Here is a 24,064-nt window from a genome sequence, read left to right on the forward strand (position 1 = left end):
AAACTTTTAGAAACAGTAATCATTCACCTCCCCTACCCTGACCTGGAAAAGCACTGTATCCCAGAGATCAGACTCCACAGGAAGCTGGGAATGACGCACAAGGAGGGACAAGGTAGCACACTGTACTATTCCTCCCCTCAGCAACTGGCACTGGCCACACTGGAAGGCACGGTTGCAGTCTATGTTCACCACTGGTACCATTTTAAAGCTAAACCCTCTCTTTTATTAATTTATTAATTCATGTTAGAAAGATCAAGTTTCCAGCAAACAGCTCATTCCAATCAAATTAAAAACAGGAAGAAATCCCAATCTAAAAATGGGACCAGGAATAAAATCAAAAAGGAATGACTCTTGAAACCGTTAACTCATATCTCCTATTGACGAGGTCCCTGGTTTCCTCACAGTCCTAGCCTTTTATCTACCCTTTACCTCTCTAGATCATTTCCAGTTTTCATGCTAAGCAGTTTACACTACAAACAACACAACGGCCATTTCTAGCTTCCAAGAATTTGCTACAGACTAACAGTTTCAAACCAATTTATCAACATGAAGATTACCTTGCTTTCACTTCAACTCAGTAACTTAATCTATGTTACTTTCGCTTCTCACATAGCATTTCTGGAAATATTCAGGGCATAAATTAATGGAAGATTAAGGACAGCAATGGCAGAAATCATAATATAAGATGTCACACTGTTCATATAACAGAAAGGAACTCTCTACATAAGTATCTTAAACCACAGACACCTTAAGCTTTTCTTCTGAAACTGTCTAAGAGCCTCACAAATGTATCAGAAAACTTGCACGCAGATGAGAAATCAGGAACTTCACCGGTAACTTTTGCATTTCTCCAGGCAAAATGTGAAAGTATGAATTCTGCAAACTATCATACATTTTTCCTCTTACCAGAGGAGCACCAATGGTCACAGGTGGTAACAGCAGTGGAGACATTTTTCCTTTTCACTACTTTGGTGGCTATTAGCCCCAAAACCAACTCCTTACAGTTCAGTGAAAAACATGGGCTTCAGTGTTATGGTTCACAGCAGTATCATGATTTTCAGATAAATTTATTTTATGAAGTTGCTCCAAAATTGAAACTGAACTAGCTGCATGTTGAACCTGGACCAAAAGAGCCTCCAAAATGAGTCTGTACAATTACATTGCCAAATAAAAATCTGCCAAATACCACAGAAGTTGATTTGTAACTTTATTTTAGAAAGCTAAAATTCCAATTCAAAGAAGCTTCTCAAGTAAAAACCACAGATGTAATTATTATGTAATTAATAGGGTAATATCACAAAATCCAATTTAACACAGCTAATGCAAAGGAGTATAACTGGAAACAAAAATTAAGCCAGAATTACTCAGTGCTGAAAAGGCAAGATTAGAACTGAATTCAGGAGCTGTAAAAGATCACTATGTAGGAATTGCAAAGATTATGCCGTAGCCAGATGGTCTACTGTAAGCACGAAATAAAACAAAGAATATCAAGTAGCAAAATTATCTTCCCTAATTTTGAAAGAACCTCTACTGCAATATTATTTCTGGTCCTCATGTACATACTTCAAGAGACATGAAATATCAGAGCTCAAGGAAGGGCTACAAAAATGACCCAGCGGGTAGAAGACTAACTTGTAGGGATTAGTAGCTTGATCTGCTCATTTAATCAGAAAGGTTAACCGGTCATTGAGGTTAAGGGGCCTTTCAGTCCTGCTAACAAAAGTATGGAGAGATTTAACACTTGGGAGTGAACATCAGACACATTTGCCCTTGAACAGAGATGGAAGTTTCCAAACCATATACACACAATACTGAGTCAGTAACTTCGCTTTGGAAAACCTTTATAAAATGCAAGTTTTAATCCAACTTCCAGAATACCTTCTACTATCTCTCTGCACTGAGACCAGAGTCCCATCTGCTTCCGAAATCTATGAACCAGCCCTTCCTTCTTAGGCTTTCAGAAAATACATTCCCAGATGCACAATATGCTCGTGTTATCTGCAGCTTCCAAAGCACTTCTTTCTATTCTAGCACTTTTTTTTTTTTTTTTTTTTTTTTTTTTTTTAAATAGCACTTTCCTCTGCTGGTAGGTTGGTGACAGCTGGAGACTGAATGTCAGAGAGAAGGCACAAGTACAAGAGAGAGTACCAAAAATTCTCCTTAATCCTTCTCCTGCCTCAGGTCAAACTGATCAGACTTGCAATTAGGACAAATTTTCCCTCAGATCAGGTACGAAATCTCTTACTATTTTTTAATGAACTTCTGCAGCAAGAAGCGTAAATCTCCTATCCGAATCATTCAGGTATACCTTACCTGAGACATTTCAGTGACAAAAACTACTTAAGTTCCCAAATACCTTAGTTTGTCTCATTGGCTTCTTCAATGCATTCAGCAGTTTAGTCCACTGAAACTGAATTGCTTTGGTTAATGTTTTTTTGAAGTTAAGTTTAACAGCCTGTAGAATAAAAAGCGTTGCGCTAGGGAAGTCCTCTCTCTCTGCCTTATTGACAAAACTATAAAATTAGTTGAACAGAAAACACTGGTAACAAGTATTTTTTCCAGCCTGCTTTATTGCTACTTTGAATTTTGTCACTGATGTCACAGAGACTCAGCTACACACACCACTCAGTACTACACAAGAATGAGTCAAGCCACTAATTTTCATTTTCATCCTCTAATTGTGCAGAAAGTATCTGACGCCAAGACAATGTAAAATTCAAATATTTTTCCTCTATTAATATTCATGGATGGTGGCGCCAGTACCAGAAAACAAAAGTACATTTATTTTTGCCATCAGGGTCATGGGTCCATAGAAATAACGAGGTTTAACCCAAATACTGCTTATTTTTAGGTTTCTGTGAACCCACATGCACTTCCCAAGCCTCATGCCAAACACGCCAATAAGCCACTGCCCTCAGATTTTTGAACACAGGTCAAATCAGATCACCAGCTTTCCAAGGGCAGGGCCCCAGATTTATCCAACAAGTATTTAGAAAGCTTGAGACAAACTGATCAGCATGTCTGACCCAAAAATGAAAACTGGCCTTAAACTGAAGTTATAAAAGCTGCTAGACTTTTAATTCCAACACCAGATTTGTGGAAAACACAAATGCATACATCAGTTTCTCAAAGAAAGAGACAAAACTGACCAAAGCACAATAAGATGTTTAATTTGCCAGTGTAATAAATCTGATAAGAAAATTTCACATATATGCACTTGATATCAGATTTTCTTGGAAAAAACACACAGTGCCCTGGAAGGAAAGTCATCTGCCTGTGTAAGCACACAGAGGTGGCACTTACCCAAGAAGAGTCTATTGCTGCTCCACAAAATAGCAAGTTCAGGGAGACACACAGCGGTTGCACCAATGGCTTTAGACAGGAATGAGAACTAGGTCAGGACCTGCAATCGAGGACAAGGTTTTACCACTGTCCATCATAAACCTGGGGATGCTTCTGACACATGAGGTCAAGAGGAAGAGCACACAGTGCAGGCTCTTCCCCACAGCAGCAGAGAGGCTGTAGCGCTGCATGAGAACTGTGGAGTTCATAAGCAGCTTTACCAGAAGGCAGAAGACTCCAGAGCTCATTTGAATGCAGGACACTGTACAAGTTGCAAGTTGTCTTAAAGGAAAGTTACACTCATGTTCTAGGTGCAAAGACAAGAGCAAAGAGAAGCTTTCTTCTTTCCTCAAGATTTTCTTTTGACCTCTAGGTTCAGCAAAACATGCAAAATGAACAAGGGCCCTCCACTATGCAGTACGACTGCAGTAGCACTATTTCATTTTTCCTATAAGGTTTTAAAAGTAGTATTTTCTGATGGCACTACCTATCCAGTGCTACTCTTCTTTTTTTAAATAAAGGAGAGTGAACATTCTAAAGTTAGACATGAAAAATCTACCTTTATTGAAATATTTGTTAGGGTTTTCAAAAAGGTTATACCAGATCAGTGCCTGGGGGGGGGGAAAAAAAAAAAACAAACAAGCAAAACCACCCCACTCACATACCCAATGCTATCACAGATATGAAAACCCGAAAACCTTATGTTTAAAATTTAAATTATCTTTAATGTTCACCACTGTTGAAGCCACTCAGAACCTATGCTTTCGAAAAGCACTGTGAGTAACAAAAGTTCTGCAAAGGACAGAAGAAACGAAAACTAATTTTTGAACAGGAACACAGATACTTCCCTGATGCTTTAAAAATGCAAGAAACGACAGCAACTTTTAAGTATTCGCATCTAAAATATTAAAAGGATCAACTGAAATGCAGCAGTGCATAGGCGAAGTCGCCCCATTTTGGCTAGGATCCAGTTCTTTTCGTGTAGACTGAATAGCGAGGGATGAGATTTCTGAAATGTGATGGCAATGAACAAAACAATGTCATTTAACCCTTTGAAGTATTCTACAAAAATAACTTCTTCCAGAATAGTTGGCTGACATTTAGTATCTGTTTATTTATGGGGGAGAGAAAAGTAGTTAGACTTCTTCCCTCAGTTACACAGAGAGTGAAAACACTGCCCTAGACTTGTTACAGCTAGGATTTCACTTTATGCAAGCAGGAGAGCTATTTTATGGGTTTGGTTGTTGTTGGGTTTTTTTAAAGTTAATTCAAGTTAAACTCAGAAAACATCTCTCATCCTAGAATGGAGACTCTCTGTCGAGTTACTCATTTGGGTACTACCCGCTGGAACAGAAGACTCCCTGGAGCAAACCCTTAAACTGATCGGATACAACAAAACAAAGATCAGTTAATTTTAGTTTTAAACATAATTGCACTGACAATGTTAGAGCAAATTTAAATGCACTGTATTCCAAAGGTTCGAGTCAGCCACAGAAATTATAACAGACTGTAAAGGACAACTCCACACTCTACAGTCTGAGCATATGAACCCCACAGATCAGTAACAGTGAAGGTGGCATGCCCACAATCCCTTCAAATTGCCTATGGACATGTATGACCAAAGACACAAGGCACTGCTTCTCAGTCTCGCTTCTAGTATGGAAAAGACCATACCTAAAGAAAAATTTTCCATTTACGATTACTGTTCATTAAGAGGCCAAAACAGGAATGTTTAAAGAGGGGAGTAGGAAAAGATTCTGTAGGGTTTTTAACCACAAGACATCTAAATGTGGAGACTAGACTTACTGGAGTTAAATGAGTAAACAGATATTTTATTTTTTATCAAGGAAGTCTACTAAGAAACTGAAATTCTAAAAAGTCAAGCACAATCAAGCACATGAATTATCAGATTCTGCTTTACAATTTATTCTGATTGTGTAAACAGAGCTTAGGGATTTAGAAGAGTTCTGCAAAAAGGACCGCAAAATCGCAATACTCTAGTTCAGCTTCTTCATTCACGAGAAATTATTAAAACTTACTAACAGCTCTTACACATCCTGTTTTGGAGATCAGATATTCTTATTGAAGCAATGGCAATCTAGAAGTGCATAAGCGTATCAGGTTTACTTTCCAGGCTGAAATAAAGTAATTGTATGTTCCTTACACATTACAATAAGGAACAGTGTCACTAATGTTAGGTTGTACTAAATTATATCTATTTTTCTTATGCTTAGATATCCCATTCATAAACTCTTCTTGTGTTGTTCTGAGCTCCTGCTCTGAGGTACACAGCCTTAGAAAAAAAAAAAAATATCTAACTTGCTTATCCATCAACAGCAATAATTAGTTTTCAGATAATTTGACACCATCACCCCTTTTTTCTTTTTTTTTTAAAGAGCTTATACTTCATTATGCAATTTTTACCTGAATCAGAGGTACACTAAAACTGGTTTTTTTATACAATATCCATTTTTGTTGATGGATTTGTTAGGCAATGACATCATAAATCTTAAGTATGCTCTGGCAGCATTTGTTGCTACTCAAAATTACGTAACAATAAAATTCAAGAATTCTGTGAATTTCTTCATGCGTTTCAGGAAATGTTAAAGTTATAAGCAATTAGTGTAGCTGCTCCAAAAGATTACAGAATCAAAAAAGAAGGATGAAGAGGCTAAGTAACAGTGTGTGCCACCACTTTGTAACAGAGCCACAGGAGAACTTAATGTTTCTTGATGAATTCGCGATTAATATACCTAAAACTTTGGAGATCTTAGAGCAAATGCCCCACAAGAAAAAATCCTGCATTACTATGAGACTGGGTGGTTGAGATTTTTGAGATGGAACTAACCTGAATATTCATGACTGGATGCATGAATTCAGACATTATTTTCTGGCAGAGAATCCAAGTAACTCAGAAATTGCTACAGCGATTAGAGAGTGTGTAGGCATTATGCTGGAACCAGCAAGTTTGATATGTAAGCAGCACAAATGCTGTTGATGGGTGTGTTACCAGTTTAAGATAGAAGAGAGCGAACTAAAGTACATAAATGAGGTACAGGCTAATATGAAGACTGGAAATTTCAAGTAGGCTTGAATCAGGCTAATGAAGGCAGTGGAGATGTTGAATTTTTCATTAATTTCTCGTTCACTTTCAGATGAGGCTTTTCTAGGTGGCAACCCCAGTTCGTTTATAGCACTTCCCAGTTTTAATGGGGGAGGGTGGGAAGGACAGAAATCTGGATAAGTTATGAGACCAATTTAGTCTCTTGACACAGTAAAATAGGACAGAATTTAAAAAGCCTGTATGCAGAAGGAAACAAATATCTGAAGAATGCAAGCCTAAGAATTAATTTTGACATAAACCTTCCATATGAGATTTTATACTGCACTTGCACATAAAACCAGCTTTGAAATCCGAGCCTCATATACGTATCATCATTCTGCTTTCAAATTAGACAGCTAACAGCCAGGCTTACTCAAATTCAAAAAACTCCCTTATATGCTGGTTAATCAAGCATTTTTAAGTCCTTCAGGTAGATGAAAAATTGCAGGAAGACAAAGTGGTTTACATCATCCTTTATCCACCCTACACTGAAAATTTCTGGACAGTGTTTAAAAATACATGCCCTATATAATGGATATTAACACTTCTATGAAGATAGTGACAGTAAGATGAAGTTCATCCCATTACACAGTTCCAAAATCCAAAAGCATTCTCTTTTCTATCTCTCAGAATGCTCTTGAGAACTTTAGTCTACAGATTAAAGATATAAACTGTGGATAAAAGTCTTACTGAAACTAATTTTCCTCTACTAGATTGTTGTTTGTTCCACGTTAGGAAACAGTATGTCAAGAAATCCCCATGAATTCTATTTTAGGAGAACCCATTTCTGCTTTTCTTTTTCCCCAGGGGAGCGTGAATGCAATCCGCACCCCAAAATTATGCAGTCATGTTTCCTACTTCTGGGTAAACCTCAAGGGTCAAGCACACCCACACTGCAACAGATGAAACACCATGAGAAAACCATTTCCCTGATCACGCTGTCTCCCTTGTCAGGCAAGTATTGCACAACTGAATATGGCTGCATAAATTAACCTTATGCAAACCCATGACTTATGTTCCAGCTGAGATTTTCATTGTTTCCACCTGACAGTGGCAAAAAGATATTTACTTTGCTCTATAGGGTTTCAGAATTACATTTGGGAAGAAAATGCAGCAGTCCAGTCTCTCCACTCACTCTAAATTATGCAACCAGTGTTCAATGGCCCTTTTAGTGAAGTTACTTTCAGAAACACAAACACAATTTGCTACAGTAGCCCAGATGTAAACATTTCAGGAATCGTGGCCACTCTCACGCTTTCTACTAGGTCTATTTCTCAATTTCTTAACTAGGACCATCCTAGTCTCCAGACAGTTATGTTATTCAAATGAAGATGCATAGAATGGTTTAGGTGGGAAGGGACCTTAAAGATCATCTAGTTCCAACCACAATTCAACAGAATAAAAAAGAATGCACAAAACACAGAAGGCCGTGCACAAACCATGGAATTCAGATTCTGTTTGCACTGCAGGAGGACAAGGGCTAACCCAAGCAAGACGCTTGCTCAGTTACTAGAATGGGTGTAGAGCCCCATGCACCACAGTCTAGTTAATTGACAGAACAGCCCATGCTCTGCTCTGCTGTTACAAAGTAGGCCTGTTCATAAGGCTGCCTTCACTAAAGGGGCTAAATTGGCTGCATTTACGTTATGCCTCTGGTTCCAGCCATCCAGCCTGAGACCCTAGGGGACAGACAGCAGCTCTCTCTCCTGCTTTTCCACACATCCAGCTTTGAAAAAACAATCCCAAGCACCCAAGTCCTCTCTCAAGGTTCATCCCCAAACATTAGGTGAAGACAAAGGAGCACACCTGCCCTGAACAGCCAGAGTATCTGAAGGTCCCGTCCCAACAGTTTCACATGGCTTAGTGTTTTACAAAACTAAACTAAAACCATTATTAAAACCAAAAGAACAAAACTGAAACCATGCTTCTGGGCATTCTGCACTTACTGAATTAAATCCCAATGTAAAACATGGAAGGCTTCTGTTCTACACACCCCCGTGCTGTCAGATTAAACTGAACACTATCCATCCATAAAGACTAACATCTTTAGGCAGGGATTATCTTAGTTGACAAATATTTGAAGATTAATAGTAAAAAAAACAATGTTTCTAGACATCTGTCATTATCGGTTGTCTAAAAACAACTCCACTGACTATCATATTATCTTTATTATCGATTTTTACTTGGATCTCTATCCAAGCAACTCCTATCCATGGACATAACGTCCTCCATCTTTCAACATCACCACCACCAATAGCTAGAAAACTTGTAAAAACACAGTACACCTGCTTATGTTTGCCTAGTAGTAACCAGAGACCTTTCCCTACTTTGTTCTAAAAAAAAAAAAAAAAAAAAAATCACAACTACCCAGTACAGTGCTTATAATCCCAGAAACAGAAATTTAAGTTAAAATAATGAAAATCAAGGATACATAGTCGTGTAAAATCAGTTGGAGTCAGACAGAATCTTGAATAACCCACACGGCACTGCCAAAGTACTTTTATTCCTGATTCATGCTGTAAAACAAACTCTTTCTAGAAACCCTACTGCCACTATTTTATTGCTGAAACACATATGTACAGTTCTTTCAAGTTCATTGAAAGGCTACTGGCATCAGAAATTGCAAAACACAGTGATATGCACGCAGTACTCAAAGCCAGGATTCTAAACCCAGCTTTTGCAGTGTTTTCCCAAACAGCATGCAGTTGGATACGTGCCAGCAGTTTCTGCTCATGTGAAGTCCAACCGATCTCAACAAAACCTTAGAAGTTGGTAAGCAGCTCTCCAAGGAGACGGGCAAACCAACTGTGAAAACAATAATCACTTGCATTAGAGCTGTATTGTGGTATTTGTTCTTACAACAGTATTATTTCCTATGTAGAAACATCTACTCTTTAAGTCTTTGTTTCCATATTTTCTAAGCGTATCATGCTTTCTTGGGAGCACGGTATTATTTTCAAACTCTTCCTTGACAGTTACTCTCACATTGTGCCTGCAACATTGCTGAGCCTACACAACTGTTTGGTCTTGCTGTGAAATACGGTAGGTAATCTGTAAACAAGCCCCCCCCATCCGAACCTGCAATCAGATCTGTTCAACAGAAGCTCCTGCTCTCAAGGGATTTCAATACAATCTAACACGTCCACATACTTAAAAATACATTAGGCCATAAGCAATTCGCACTTTGTTGGAGTTGTTCAGTAACAAAGCATCCAATGAAGCTTAGGAAATCCAACAGAAATCCTACAAAAATGTATTCTGTAGGATCATGGGATAAAATACATTTACAGTTCTGTTTTTAAAATTAAAATGTTACCTTTCTATGCATATCCAGGCACCAATGTATTCTATCGTGTTTCTCTCTAAAGTCCCTCCACAAGATGTATACAATCTATATAGCCATTCAACTTCAGCTACCCTGGAGCCAGGAATTCATAGCTTCAGATTGGTTTGTTGTTTTGGTTTTGGTTTGTTTGGGTTTTTTTAAACCAAAACAAGTCTGACGATTGTAATGCTCGAATATTAAGCATGATGCTTATTTAATCAACCACCCCACTGTCATAAGGAAGATATTCTGTAGTATTCTCTTTTGCATATAAAGAGTTTCTGTAGCTGCCAGAGTAAAAACCATTTGGGGATTTTACAAGCAAATGCCAAAACTTTGTCTAAAAAGGGGAAAAACTGCCAAACTCAGTCAAACTAGTGGTTTAACTCTTCAAGTATGCTGATTAACCATGGCCAGCATGCGGTTTTAAGAACAGTATAACACACACATACTCATTTGCAGTGACTTATTGATTTATGCTTTACACCATGGAAAAAATTACATACGTTTCAACATTCCTTCTACAACAGATAGAGAATGTGTAATCTCACTTTACACTGTGCTAAACTCTTGACCGTAATAATACCTCATAGCAGTAAGTCCCATGGGCTAATACAGAATGTGACTTTTTAAAAACAGTGTTTTAAACATATTATGTGTAAAAAAATCCTAGAGATATCCTCCATGTAATGTAATCCAGATTTTTGAAACTGTTTCTGGCCTTACACTATCAATTTATTTTTCTGTTCTACTTCAATTTATTTTTCTCTTCTGTCTTCTCTAAACTAAACCAACCTCAACTTTCCCTCCCGCCTCATACTTCCCCACTATTTTCTTTCCTGTTAGTACCAGACCTTACTATAGAATTTCAGAGATCTATCAGCTAACAACAAACAGGAAACACCAGATGGTTTTATGAAGATGTTCAATGACACACAATAGCAATATAACCCACTATCTTAAATTATTCTTACTTATGAGTCTGTTATCAGCTTTATCCCTGATCTTTATGTTATCCTCAAGTTCCTTGCTCTCCTCCAGCCTCAAGTAATCTATGCAAGACTGTTACAGCAAATTTAATTTGTTTCATTTTTCTAGATCTTTAATAATATAGGAAGAAATTAATGGTAACAAAATCTGAATAGCCCGTTATCTAGTCATTGTACTGTTTCTCCTTGTTGCAAATTTGTTCTGTGCAGATGCTACTGTCTGCACCAACTATTTGGGTCTGCACCTTATATATTAGGTCTGCACCTTAACATTTTTTCACAGGGAAACTAATCTAATCCAACCAGTCTTGGAAAGGATATACACTCACTCTTCTTTGGGGGGAAGGGGGAAGTAAGGTTTTTCTGATTTATCCTCCAAAGATCAAACTGCATGTCAACACGCACCTTCACTTTATAAGACAGTTTAGTTTATGAGGCACAACGCCAGCATGAAAAATATACCTCTAAGAACATTTATCAAAGAAAAGTGTGTCACCAGCTAACACAATGCAGTATTTAAAAAAAAATAATTTAAGAGACATGACTCTTATATGAAATAAGAAACAAAAATGCCAGATCTGAATATGCTACTGACAATAGAAATTATTCCAACTTTGACTGCATACCTTTCAGAACTAGCTATACCATAGGCCACACCTGCAAGAGATACTACTCTAGACAATGTAATAAAAGAGTATTTCAATTTAAGGCAACGGAGCAATATTCATCTTCAATTTCACTGGCTAATTTAATTAAAAATAATATATCTAAAAATGCATATAAAGCCAGAAAGCTTTTTCTTCTCTCCAATGTTTAACAGCATATTTTCAGTTAACAAACAAATTACCTGGTTCACCAGAAGGAGGAAACTGATAAGCTGCCAGTGTCATATTCATAAAGCAAATTAGAAAAAACAAAAATGCTTGGCTTTTCAGTAATTACTTCTATTATTTCAATAACATTATTTAATCTAACACTTTTTCAGTTACCGTGACAAATCCTATATGGTCTAGTTGAAAAACATACTTTAAGAACAAAAAGGTCAAGATAATAAACTTTTACAGTTTTCTTACTGCCCATACATTCTTTCGAAATACCAGTATTCCTAAATATATTCTCATAGCAAGAGCTTTAAGATGACATCTGCTAAGTCATCCACGCTTTGGAGACCGTTGCCAAACAGTTTGAGACTGAAATTGGATATTCTTTTTCTTTTATTACATGAGACTGTCTCTAGTTAACACATATTAAACAGTAAGTGACAAGACAGAATGTCTAAATAATAAAGCTGATTAAATACTATTTAGTCAATATTCATATAATAGTGAACACTTCCACAAGCTCTGAAGTATTAACTATTCTTTATCAGCTTTCTAAATTATAACCGCCAAACACTTTTCCTTAAAAAATCCATTTTGTGATGTAAGTTAGCCAACATTAACACTTACACAGATGCAAAGTGCCAGTTAAGTCTTTGATGTTATGCCTGTGTATTTACCATTCATATTAATCATTATGTGTCAATACAGCAATTTAATGGAATAAGATCTAGTTCTCAGGCTTTTGCATTAGTTCTGAAAGCATTAATATACTGTTAAACTTGTGAATAAAGAAAACACATCCGATTTAAAGCACACAGATAAAGCTAGACACTGCTTTGGCAATTATTTATACCTAAAATCAACAGGAAATTCAACTAACAGTTGAAGGGAAGTCAATAATACACATTAAGCAGAGTCAGGAAGGAACCTTTCAAACATCATTAAATTTCTATCCCATCCTAACCAAACTACTTTCCATGCTTGAACTTCCTTCTAAAAACAAAGATTTCTAGATGAACATTTACAAAAAAACAAGAGTAAGGCAGGCAGAGTTAAAGAATAGAAAAATATAAATCAAATACTCTATTTCTGCCTGCATTTCTGTTTGTATAAAAAAACATATCCAGCAACTTACACTACTGATACAGATGAAACAATTGCACAAATGAGTGTTTACAAGTTCCCTCCTGTGTCTGAAATACCTCAGCAGGAATTAAAGCATGATTTAAAATGTCATAACAATTGAACAAATTAGAAAAATATTGTAACCTCAGGCAACATTAATTCCCCAATTTGCCAATTAGTGTCTTTCTGTCAGGGAGAAGGCAGTAGAATCCTTTTCTTTGTCTATTCTCCTTTAAAACCATCAATCTTCTATTATGAAGAAATATGGAAGCGTCTCTCATTAGTACAAACACAAGCACAATGCTTCCTCAAAAAATTACACTCCAAGCTTATTAGATGGACAGAGTCTTAGGGCAAGATATAGGAACAGTAGTGCAATACATAACAACATGGTATACAGAGTTTTCATTGGATCAACCCTTCAGCTTGCACCAATTCTTTTTTTTAAACAACTCAAAGGAGAATTCTCAGAGAAATATGAACACAATGACGTAGTATGTATGTGTTGTGGGCAGCTTCCTTCAATCACACAGGACTGCACAAGAAGAAAACAATACAAGGCTCATTATTCAATCTGTTAAATTATTCTGTGTTGATATGGGGTTTCTTAATGCAAAAGATAATATATATATATCCACTACATAAGATACAATGTAGCTTATTATATAAAACAGTATTTAAAACATCCTACTCATCTAACATTTATTATCCTTTGATATAAGCATTTACATACCTCAGAATGCCAACTGGTCTATTTGTCCAAGAAACAGACCACCTACGTACCTACTGGTCTCAGGACAGTATCTGGTCAAGTTACTGTATAATATTTGACTAACAAGACAGGAATCATGGGAACAAACACACATTCTGGGTCAAGGAGTTCAAATCCCAAGGTACTGTGGAAAACTACATTGCATCCCCTCCTCCCCCTTATATAAGCTAACCAGCTCCATCTTAAATACAGTCTTATTCCACTACTCCTAAGGGAAAGCTGTTGCAGACTTCTATGCCTCCGTTGCTTAGGAACCATCTTTTCTAATTTCCAGACTAGGTTTATTCTTGGATAGTTTATACCCATTTGTTCTCATACCTCAAACTTAAGCTCTTTTTTACCCACCTGTGTTCTTTCACTCATATTTTCACAAAGAGCAACCTCTTTCATGCTTTGTTTTCCCAGATCAAACAAAACACTCAAAGTACCCCTCAGGGAGCAAATTCTCCATTCCCTTAGTCATTCTAGGAATCAGTCCTGTACCTCTTCCAGTCTGAATGCCCTTTTTACTTATGAATTAGGAATTAGACACAATATTCCAGATAAGCTTTCACCCATACCAGGAAAACTCAATACCACTTTACTTCTTCAAAGGAAAATATTGTTATCCTAATTCTTTTCACAGTTGCTAACTTTGATATGTTGGTCATCCTTAACTGTTATAAGAACATCTTCACTTTTTTAATGCTATTAATTATGACTCCTTTTTCTACTGTTCATGTCCTAAGGTCTCAACTTCATTCTGTGCAAAACCTTCTTTTGCATTGATGATACACATATCCTCTACAATAAGTCAGGTATCTTATAAAAACAGCCATTAGATTTCTCTGACAAAATCTTCCTCTGTCAAGAGCTGTGTCACGTCATACTCCATTTTCCTCTTACCTCCATGTATAATAACTTCTCTTTCTGAGTTTTAACAAATCCCTAAATATTAAGGTCACACTAATGATGGAGTAACTATCCCAAACCACCTTCTTCCTCTAAACATAGTGACTAATTTTGCTGCTCACCAGCCATCCGATACCCTTCTGCCTTGACATTTAATAACAATTCTTGCCTTTAATTGCACAGACCACCAACTTCAAAATTCCAGAGTACACACTATGTAGTCCCACTGATCTGCACCCTGTAAGTTTTACTTTATGGAAATAATTTTTATAATCTCACTTCAGTAAGACCTATTTGCCAGTCTGTGCATGTTCAAAACTGTCTTCATTGGAAATTAAGGCAAACTTTTCATGCAGTCTTTCTCCTGTATCTAAACTACTTTTAGTCTTAATTCATTGTCTCCATGCTTCCTTTGACAAAACACGTGGTCAGTCTTTTTCAGGTTCCCTGCTTACTCCTGATGCTCCTCTTCAATTTGCTATTAACCTTGTCAGATCTTGCATCTCCACTACTTTTGTATATCAAAAAAAAAAATCAAAGTTTGGTAAGAGCACAAATATTTTATACAGTTGCCAGAATTATCTGCATTTACTGCTGTATCAGAAGATCAGCCATGCCAGAAGTAGCTAAAAGCACCTTATTGAATAAACCGTGAATATTGCTGTGAAACTGGAATTGCAAGAACCCTTGGATGCTAAACTAAGCCATAGCCTTTGCAATTTGAATGTTCATTTCGATAATTACAATGATTAACAGCTTTTCATGACATTCTGAGAGATGTTTGGGTCTTTTTTTTTTTGCTTTAGTTGGGCCTTTGTTTGCTTATTTTTCTCCCTAAATGATGTATGCCTAAAACATGACTAAAAAGATTAATGCCACAAGGTCTCGCCAGAGCTAGAAAAAGAAAAGGAAAGCTAAGGGTGCTTAATTTCAGCTTTACCTCAGATGTTACATCCAAATTATTAAAAAAAAAAAAAAAAGAAAGAAAAAAAGCAATAACAAGACCTATATTATCAATATTTTGGTTTTAGAACACACTGCACAGCTATTACAAAACTTACTTGAAGGAAAAAAAAGGCTGCAAAAACAAAGTTCAAATTTAGGATCACTATAGCAACAGAGAGGAGGGAGGGGAAAATTACCAGATTACTCTCTCAGATCATCAAATCCTTGAAAGAATAAATTTAGATTTGAGCTTCAGTCAAATGAACTGAATTTATCCTATTAATTAATGATTAATATATCAAATTAAGGATTAAATTAAACAACCAAAAACTGCAGTACAAGAAGTAAAGTAGCAAATACAAAGTTTCAGACTGAATGTCCTCACCTTTTTCTTCTACCATTGAATATTTGGTATCACAACAGGACTTCAAACCAATAACTGAAAACAAATACAGTATTATTTAGGAAAGTATCTAGTCCTGATTAAAGGTCTGCAAAGAAAGAGGCACTTAAAATCTCCCTTATTCTTAATTGACTCCAGTACACTACTGAAAATGTGCAATAATGTGCACCCATTTGACTTGGAGATGCAATGAATTTCCAAAAATATAGTTCAGTTATTATAGAACTAACATATTTCAGCAACATATATGAACATAGTAATGACCTAATGCCCTGAAAACCAGATAATGCATAAATAAGCTTAAACTCTTTAAAAAGGTGACATCACGAAAAACAAACTCAGGATCCCCTAAGTAACTAATTACTCACATCTCTTTTCATTATGCAACCTTTAGCATTCTTTGAATTTTGGGTTATTTTAATAAATGCTTAAAAATTATTAGCATAACGGACACTATTCCAGTATCAATAAATATCACACTTACGTTAATGACCAGAAAAAGAGCAAGAAAAATTGCAGACTCAGTCTTTTTGGGAGATCTGCTATTTTAATACTTTAGCCCACTCACATTAGATAGGATCCCAAACCCATTAAACGTGCAGCTGAAGTCGCAAATGGAGCTACAAAGGTTTATTTTTGACATTGTTAGCTTTGCTTGAGGCATGAAGGGGTGTCTCCCCACTTTAGTGGTAAGTATTGACCCATAAAGACTCTAAGCCTCAGGCAACTTTTCCACCAGACAGAATGTTCAATTAATAAAGCTGCCCTCATAATTTGCGAGACTGCCTAAGTCCAGCTTTTCTGGCTGACATTCATATTTTAACCATGCTTCCCAGCCTTCTGTTCACCGTTTCTGCCTTTTGTTGACCAGCTGCCAAAATGCTCTTTATTTTCTGGTGGCTGGGCAGGACAAAGGACAGTTTGAGAGACTACCTTCCTCCAATTTGTGCAGCAAACTAACTGTGCAGCAAACTGCTCACTGTGTTCTCTGTTCTTGGCTCCTCCTCAAGTTGCTGCAGTGAGGGAAAACTGGAGAATACTGGAAGGACTACCATTCCATAACTGTGAAGCAAGGGTACAGGACTCTTAACTGAGATTTCCTTGTCCCTAAATCAACATCTCCATTAACAGACTGGAACTGAGTCAAAGCAAGTGTCCCAGATCAACAATAAACACTACGGCAGATCCAGAAGCAGTCATTCCACCTGCCAAAATCCTTACCCTATGCTACAATCGCAAACATCCTCTCTTTCCAGAAGAGAGGCAAGAAGCTCCATTTAAGAGGATCCACGTAATTCAGTATCATCAAGATTAGCGCAGGTTCTAACGTAGATTGAAATAAAGTGTGAAAAACACACAGGAAGATATTCAGTTCCAAGTAGCAGCAATCAAAGAGAACAACAGGATGGTCCTCTCCGAGTCCAAGGCATGAAAGTCCACCACCTTTCCTTGACACATAAAAGACATAACAGCTTTCCTTTAGATGAAGTTTTACCTCCCTCTCCATCCAAACCACGTATGATTCACTTGCTTTGGGAAAGATCTAAAGAATTTACCAACTTTTTACCTAAACTGCTACATAAGCAAACAGGAAAAAAAAAAAAGATTAATTTCCTATTTACAGTTGAGATCTAAGCAAACATCTAGAGGTCACTAATAATTTATTTTTCCTGACCATTAATAGATTCCAAAATAATTTAATATTGTACTGCAAATGTTCAACATAACCAAATCAATTTTTACTGTATATTTCTGGCCACCAACACTTTATGAAAAATAACTTACAAAAATGAACACCATTTGCCTGACATCTTCAGTCTTAATTCATTCATAAAGATATAAAGTTGTTCTGAAATGCTTCCAAGTTATCAGTTATAACCAAAATTACCAGAATACCTTTGAAAACTCACCATCCACTAATTTGCACTTTAAGTCCAAGATGGAGGGAAAAAAAAACCCCACACCTTGCTGTACATGCTAGTAGACTTGAAAATGATATCCACAACAAGGAAAGGAAATTTGCTTTGGAATCAAAATAGAATCTTGTGCTTTACACTGAATCTGTTATTCAAATCGTATCGAAGTGACATTTAAAAATGAAGCAATACTTTAGTTGTGTAGAATTTTACCTGACAATTGTGAAAAACTTTTCAGTAACTGAAAGCACCTAGAGAAAGATGACAGAAATAACGAAACATGACTTCCTATCAACTGAAGTCTCCTATGCTTCCCTATTGACCTTTTTTTATCCCAAGTCCTCATGTTCCCCTCTACATCTTGCACAAGTCGATCCTTGCTCCTCACTTCACCTTAGCACTGGTCCACCCAGGTTGGACATGCAAGTGGCAAAACACACTACAACTGGTTCGGAGGTACCCATATCCTGACTGTCAGGCAGGCGTGTAATGGCTACACAGCTCCTGCTGCTCAAAACAAATCAGGAGCCATGCCCCTCTCTTAGTGTGGGCATGAGTTTAGGGCTTAGATTATCACATTACTGGCAGAAACGGTGTGTGTTTGAAGTCACCATTTTCCTGTTAAATTCAGCTGAACATAACTAATTGGTTCAGAAGTTTAAGAGAAAAAGAAAACGAGCCCCTTCAACTTCGGAATACTTTCAGCTCTGTTGATTCAAGATTAATATGCAAAGCTATGTTAGACAAGACTTTTTGGAGAAAAACATCCAAGGATACTGCACCTCTCAGTTAATGCACAACAGCAGCAATGTCTTATTTTGCTGAATTTTAGTTGGAATGGATGTTTCACATGCATACATACTTCATAGATTTTCAGCAATATTTTGTAGTGACAATACCTAAAGAAATTGTTTCATCTGTTAAAAGAAAACTAAACTCAAAGTATGCCCTATTCTTCACCTGCAATGTCACAATGCAGGAACAGTAACTTTATGTACAGTAGTATATAACAAAAATAAAAAGACACCAAACAAACAAAAAACCCCAAACAAACAAAACAAAAAAAACAACAACCACACACACACAAAAAAAACACCAAAAAAACACAGAAGACAATCTTCATGGGCCAAGGTTTTCTCAGATACTTGCTGGTTTAATCTGGCGTTAGCTATATTAAAGCTGAAATAGTGTATCAGACCTCTCAAGATTCAAGATCTAAAACGAGACAGAAAGAAAAAGCATACAAAGCACCACAACAAGAATTTGAAATTTGTACATACAAAACAAAAACAACCCCAAAATAAACTAAAATAAGTTTCTATGGCTGCAAGTCAAATTACAATTTTTACTCCAAAATTGCTTTTACATATTTACTGATTCCAACCAAAACCCTAGAAGATCTTAGGTATAGTAATTTGATTTTCCCCTAATCTTCGGTGCATAAATGTACTGCAACTTAACATTTATCTACTCATTTGATGTGCAAGTATCAAAGATACCGTAAAGTGTTACTGATTAACTGCATTTACTGCTCACTGTTTCCATGACCCCTTTTCAGCAATTCAGTTAGGTGTATGGAAGAAGTAAATCTCAAAACTCTGAAATATTTTACTCCTTTCAGATTTCATGAGTCAAGATCTGAAAACCACATAACATAACGTGTAAAAATCAATAATTTTAAAAGACAAAACTGAATATGGTAGTCAATTAAAAATGCAAAAGATATTTGATTAGTCTAAAGAGCATGGAAACCCCAAATCTCAGTTTTAAAGAGTAGCTCTTAGTAGTTCTGGAGCCAAATTGAAATGCGCTTTCATGTACATTGATTTTTAATTAATCTGCAGGAAAAACCACTAAAATAGTGATAGCGAAAAACTTTTTCGATGCCCCGCTTGCTAACACAACTGATCTGAGGTTGAAAGGTTGATCTTTCACTGAAAAATAACTGTACCCAACAGAGCAGCCAGAGATCATTTCTCAAAATGCAATCTAACAAGCAAGGTCAAAAGGAGAAAGTTAGGAAGGTGCTGAAGTTGTTACTCCTGTTTGGCTACACCTTCAAGGACGATATTTTCATTTTCTTCTTAACGGTCAAAGAATCAATCCAGCAAAGCCAGCAAGCATACCTGCCGGTCAGCCAGCTTAACTGGTAGTAGTTACGCAAATCCATCTCTATGCTAAAACTTAATTTGCCCTGAAATGAAGAACAGTTAGACTTTAAAATTCCCCAGAGTAGCACTAGTACTCATGTTCAAGACCAGGACAGTTAGTTAGAATGTTAAACCGCAGCTCTCATGACAAATGAAACCATCTCAGCTTATACGTGGACTTGAAAAAGCAGTAGTTCTAAAAAGAGTGTTCTTCCTGGAGTCTCTGCCCTTACAACTTTTGCAACTACTAACCACTAAAATTTCTGAACTGACAAGACCACGGTAAACAACATCCTCTGATTGGTGAGGAAAGAAACCAATTATTTGCTTCAATTTGACTAAAGATTATCAAGATTATTCTCAATAAACAACAGATGCTGAGATGGTAACAGATGTTATCAGAAAGTTATGTTGAACATTCCATTAAATTACTACAGAAACCTATTATTGTACACACAATACTTTAAAATGATAGGAAAAGAAACCATAGAAAAGGGTAATTTTAAAGTAAAAACTATCACAGATCAAAATGTCTGTATAACTAGTACTTTTAAAGCATTACTGCCTCTAATGAAAAGAAGCTTTGCTGAGTAAATAAACTGGTTTACATTATTCACACTTTACACCTTTCTTTACCAACACATTTGTACAGCTACTGTTCTCAGCCCTACCAAAAAGGAGTATTTTTGAAGAAAAATGCTGAATAAGTGGCAAGACTAGGTAATTTTTCCTATTCCCCTGAGAAAGCCAATTAAATCATACGAATGAAAATTGCAAAACTCAGGAAATCTAGGAACTTCTACTGTTTTTAAAAAATACACACTTTTGAATCTGTTAATATAGAAGATCTATAATTTAACAGCAGAGTTTTAGACAGGTTCCTCAGCAGATGTCAAATGACTTGCACAACAGAATCAGCACTTTAAACTTATATTCATATCTGCTCACAATCGCTTCTTAAATATAAAGCACCTATCGCTCTAAAAGTGTCTAAGAAATATTTAGTTACAGTATTAATTACTAATACAGTGCTATTTCAGAGATTGCTTTCTGCCATGCAGCATGGTCCAAGAGTAAATTCTAATTTAAAAGCCATAAAAATCAGAAATTTAGCATTATTTTTTACTTCGTGTCGTCATGCCTCAGGCGTCCTCACTGAACAACAGAAGCGACACTTCTCTGATATGCTCTCCTTCATAAAAGTAGCAGGCAAGTTTTGTTACTATGAATTTTTCCCTCAAAGCAGGACTGGCTCATTTGCATAGCAAGTTTGGGATTTACAAATTACTCACTATTCACCACTGCTACAGTTCTTAAATAATTAAGAAAACTATTTCTACAACTCAGAAAAGCAGTGGGTACAAGATTTACTTCCTAGCTTCTGCAGAGTGAGAAAGCACTTGTCACATAGAGTTGTATGCCTACCAGCAACCAACACGCTAAGCATTCTTCTCCTAGTTTGAAAACTCCAGTTGCAATACTTTGTTCTATTTATTAACAAAATTAGCTACTTCAAAATTCAGCTTTTTCCTCTTATAGCAAGTCACAGAACGTTGGGTGAAGAGATTTGTTAAAAGCACTTCATGCTGCGAAGCTACCCTTCAAAAACTGACACTTGAATGGGGCGGAAGTAGCTTTATCCTTGCTCCTGTGAAAGTCTCTCAGTGCTCAAATGGGTTTGTCCACATAATCTCATCAAATGATCCAATTCCGTACATGCAAAATAACATTTAATATTGATGGTGAATTTCAAAGAACAAGAACAGAGTCAAGTCATTTTCTGTTGGAGACATCTAAAAAGAGCTGTCACAGAAAAATACTGATTCAGTAAACAACCTTCTTCACTCCACAGCATTAGTGAACCATAATCTAATGAACTTACTGGCACAACATGCTAGCAAAAGCGCTCATTTCAGATGAAGCACAAACATTCAAGTTTCTCACACCATTTTATAATAGTCAATCACAAAAAGAAAACACTCAGGGAACACAACACTTTTTGGCTAAAAAGCACTATCGTCAGCGTGGAACCTCATTTAGAAAACATAACTCCAGCAAAACTGTGAGATACTTAAACATGCACACAAAGTAATGCACATATTATCTTGCTACAGTGAAGATGTAAAAACTTGCAATTTCCTCTTCCTCATAACTCTCCTAAGAAAATCACCAAGTTTAATTTGCATAATTGAGGCAAACGACATAGAATGTTATGTTTACTTAAGACTATTTTTACACAATCACATCAAATCTGCTCACTGAATATAAATAAATGCTAGAGCCACCTGCTCCAGAAGTCCAGTCCATAGCTGCATTTTTTCTCACTTATACAGCTCTAAAGAGAATATTTCATTATTGAGGTACAGAATTGTTACATTGATCAATTTAATAAAGAAAAATGGAAGCCTACTTTAGAAATAATTTGTATTTCTTTATTTTTAAAACAAATTATTTTGTTCCATAAAAAAGAACGAATTTGCAGCAGTTAAGAACTGACAAGTATTCTGTTAGCACATTCAGTCACATCACAAGAACCCAGACCCGTAAATAGCCTGTGTGCATGGAGATACCTGTAGCTTTCAGCAAAGCATACAGAAACAATTTAGCAGTAGCTGCATTTGAGAACTTACAAGCCGAGTGTTGTAAAGCTCCATATAAAGACATAAGCCACCATGCAAAACCAGAATACTTTTGGTATGTATTATGATCTATAGCAACTTTCCAGAAAGCAGAGAATAAAACAAAACCAGCAATAAGCTTTCACCATCAAGCTACAGCAGTAGCTCATGAAAGATTTAAACCAAGTGCTGTTCCTAGCCCCCTGTCTCAGTACAACCATAGATATTTTTCCAGCTTGACTGGATTTTCCCCCTCCCTAATTGCTAGTTTTAACTAAAGCCAACACAGATTAAGGAACAACCTTAAATGCAGCATAGAGACTGTGCAGTAATTACGTGCAGAAAGACGCTACGTTTTGTATCAAAAGCAGACACTGGAAATACTAAAATATAGATACCCCTTCCAGCAGCGGAAACAAAACAACTGCCCGTCTACTGCTGCTGCTGGTACCCTGCCAATCAATAACACCGCACAAACGCATCACATCGCCTCCTTCATTCCTACGTCCTCTGCGGACGATTATTTGGACACTCTAATGCCTGCATTTTGCCAAGCACAACCGGCAGGTCACCTCGCAGTCTAGAAGAAGGGGCAGGAGAAGCAGAAGGGCGGTGCGGGAAGACGCCTGCAAGACGCATCGCTTGGGTGCAAAGGAGACTGAAACGCCGAGCGGCCGCTTCCTGCGGCGGCGGGAGCATCCCACCTCGCTGGCCGCGGTGGGCACGGGCAGAGGGATCGCCTCTCCTGAGAGAGGGCTGACAGGAACCTGCCCCTCCAGCCCTTCGCCGCCCCCGCGGCTCAGCGCCCACCGCCCCATCCCAGCCAGCGGCTAGAGACCACCGCCCTCTGCCCCCCACCACCCCAGGGACCCGAAACCCGCCCTCCCCGCCCCAGCCCCTCACCGCGGCCACCCTGCGAGCAGCGGGCGGCTGTTTTTTCCGCACACACCCCCCTCCCACCCGCTGCCTGTTTTCAAGGCAGAGACAACACCTCCCCTCTCCTCCCCTCCTCTCCCCCTCGCCGCCCCGGGCTGAATAAGCCGGTTCCAGCGTCTGCGCCCCCGCCTCGCCTCCCCCCCTTCCCTTCCTCGCAGCGCCCGCGCCCCTCTGCAGCGCCCGCCTCCCCCTCACAGCCTGCCCGCCGCCAACGGCTGCGCACCCGCCCCCGAGGACCGTTAACGGCTGCGCCCCCCTGCCGCGCGCGCCCCCCGCATTCGTGTGTGTGTGTGTGTGCGCGCGCCCCCCGCATTTTTGTGTGTGTGTGTGTGTGTGTGTGTGTGTGTGTGTGTCCCCGCCCCGGGCCGTTGCCGGCGCCCCCTGCGTCTCCCGCCGCCACCCCCGTCGCCCTTCGCAGTAGCGCTCACCCGAAGCCAGATGAGAAAGGGCGGCCGGAGGAAGCGGGAAAGAAAGGGCCGCTGCAGACGGTCCCCCCCGCCGAGGCTGTCGCCGTCGCCGCTGGCCCCACCACCGCGCTCCGCCTCCCGCCGCTCCCGCCTCCCCCACCGCCACCGAGCTGCCCCAGCCCCCACCTGACAGGGTGCGGCTTCCCCCGGCCGCAGGCCAATAACCGCGCTGCCCATTGGAGGGCGCACGCCTGGCGACTAAGCGGCTCTCCCATTGGCCGGCGGTCAGGCGTAGGGGGGGGAAGGAATGGCGGCGGCTGA

At 38.2% G+C, this 24,064-nt stretch overlaps 1 protein-coding gene across 17 annotated transcripts in view; it reads right to left on the minus strand.

The window, feature by feature from the left end:
* Positions 1 to 23,982, minus strand: part of ADD1 (adducin 1) — a 63,930-nt gene extending 39,948 nt beyond the window's left edge. For 15 of the 17 annotated variants that reach the window (XM_054201860.1, XM_054201854.1, XM_054201859.1 and 12 more), the window contains exon 1: positions 23,765 to 23,907. The gene's annotated coding sequence lies outside the window, so the exon portion shown is untranslated. Of the gene's footprint in view, positions 1 to 3,303; positions 3,404 to 23,764; positions 23,908 to 23,929 lie in introns of those variants that run through there. The other 2 variants (XM_054201850.1, XM_054201851.1) reach the window with 2 other exon arrangements.
* Positions 23,983 to 24,064: the final 82 nt, after the last annotated feature.

Source organism: Rissa tridactyla, chromosome 5 (assembly GCF_028500815.1).
Source record: "Rissa tridactyla isolate bRisTri1 chromosome 5, bRisTri1.patW.cur.20221130, whole genome shotgun sequence".
NCBI lineage: Eukaryota > Metazoa > Chordata > Aves > Charadriiformes > Laridae > Rissa > Rissa tridactyla.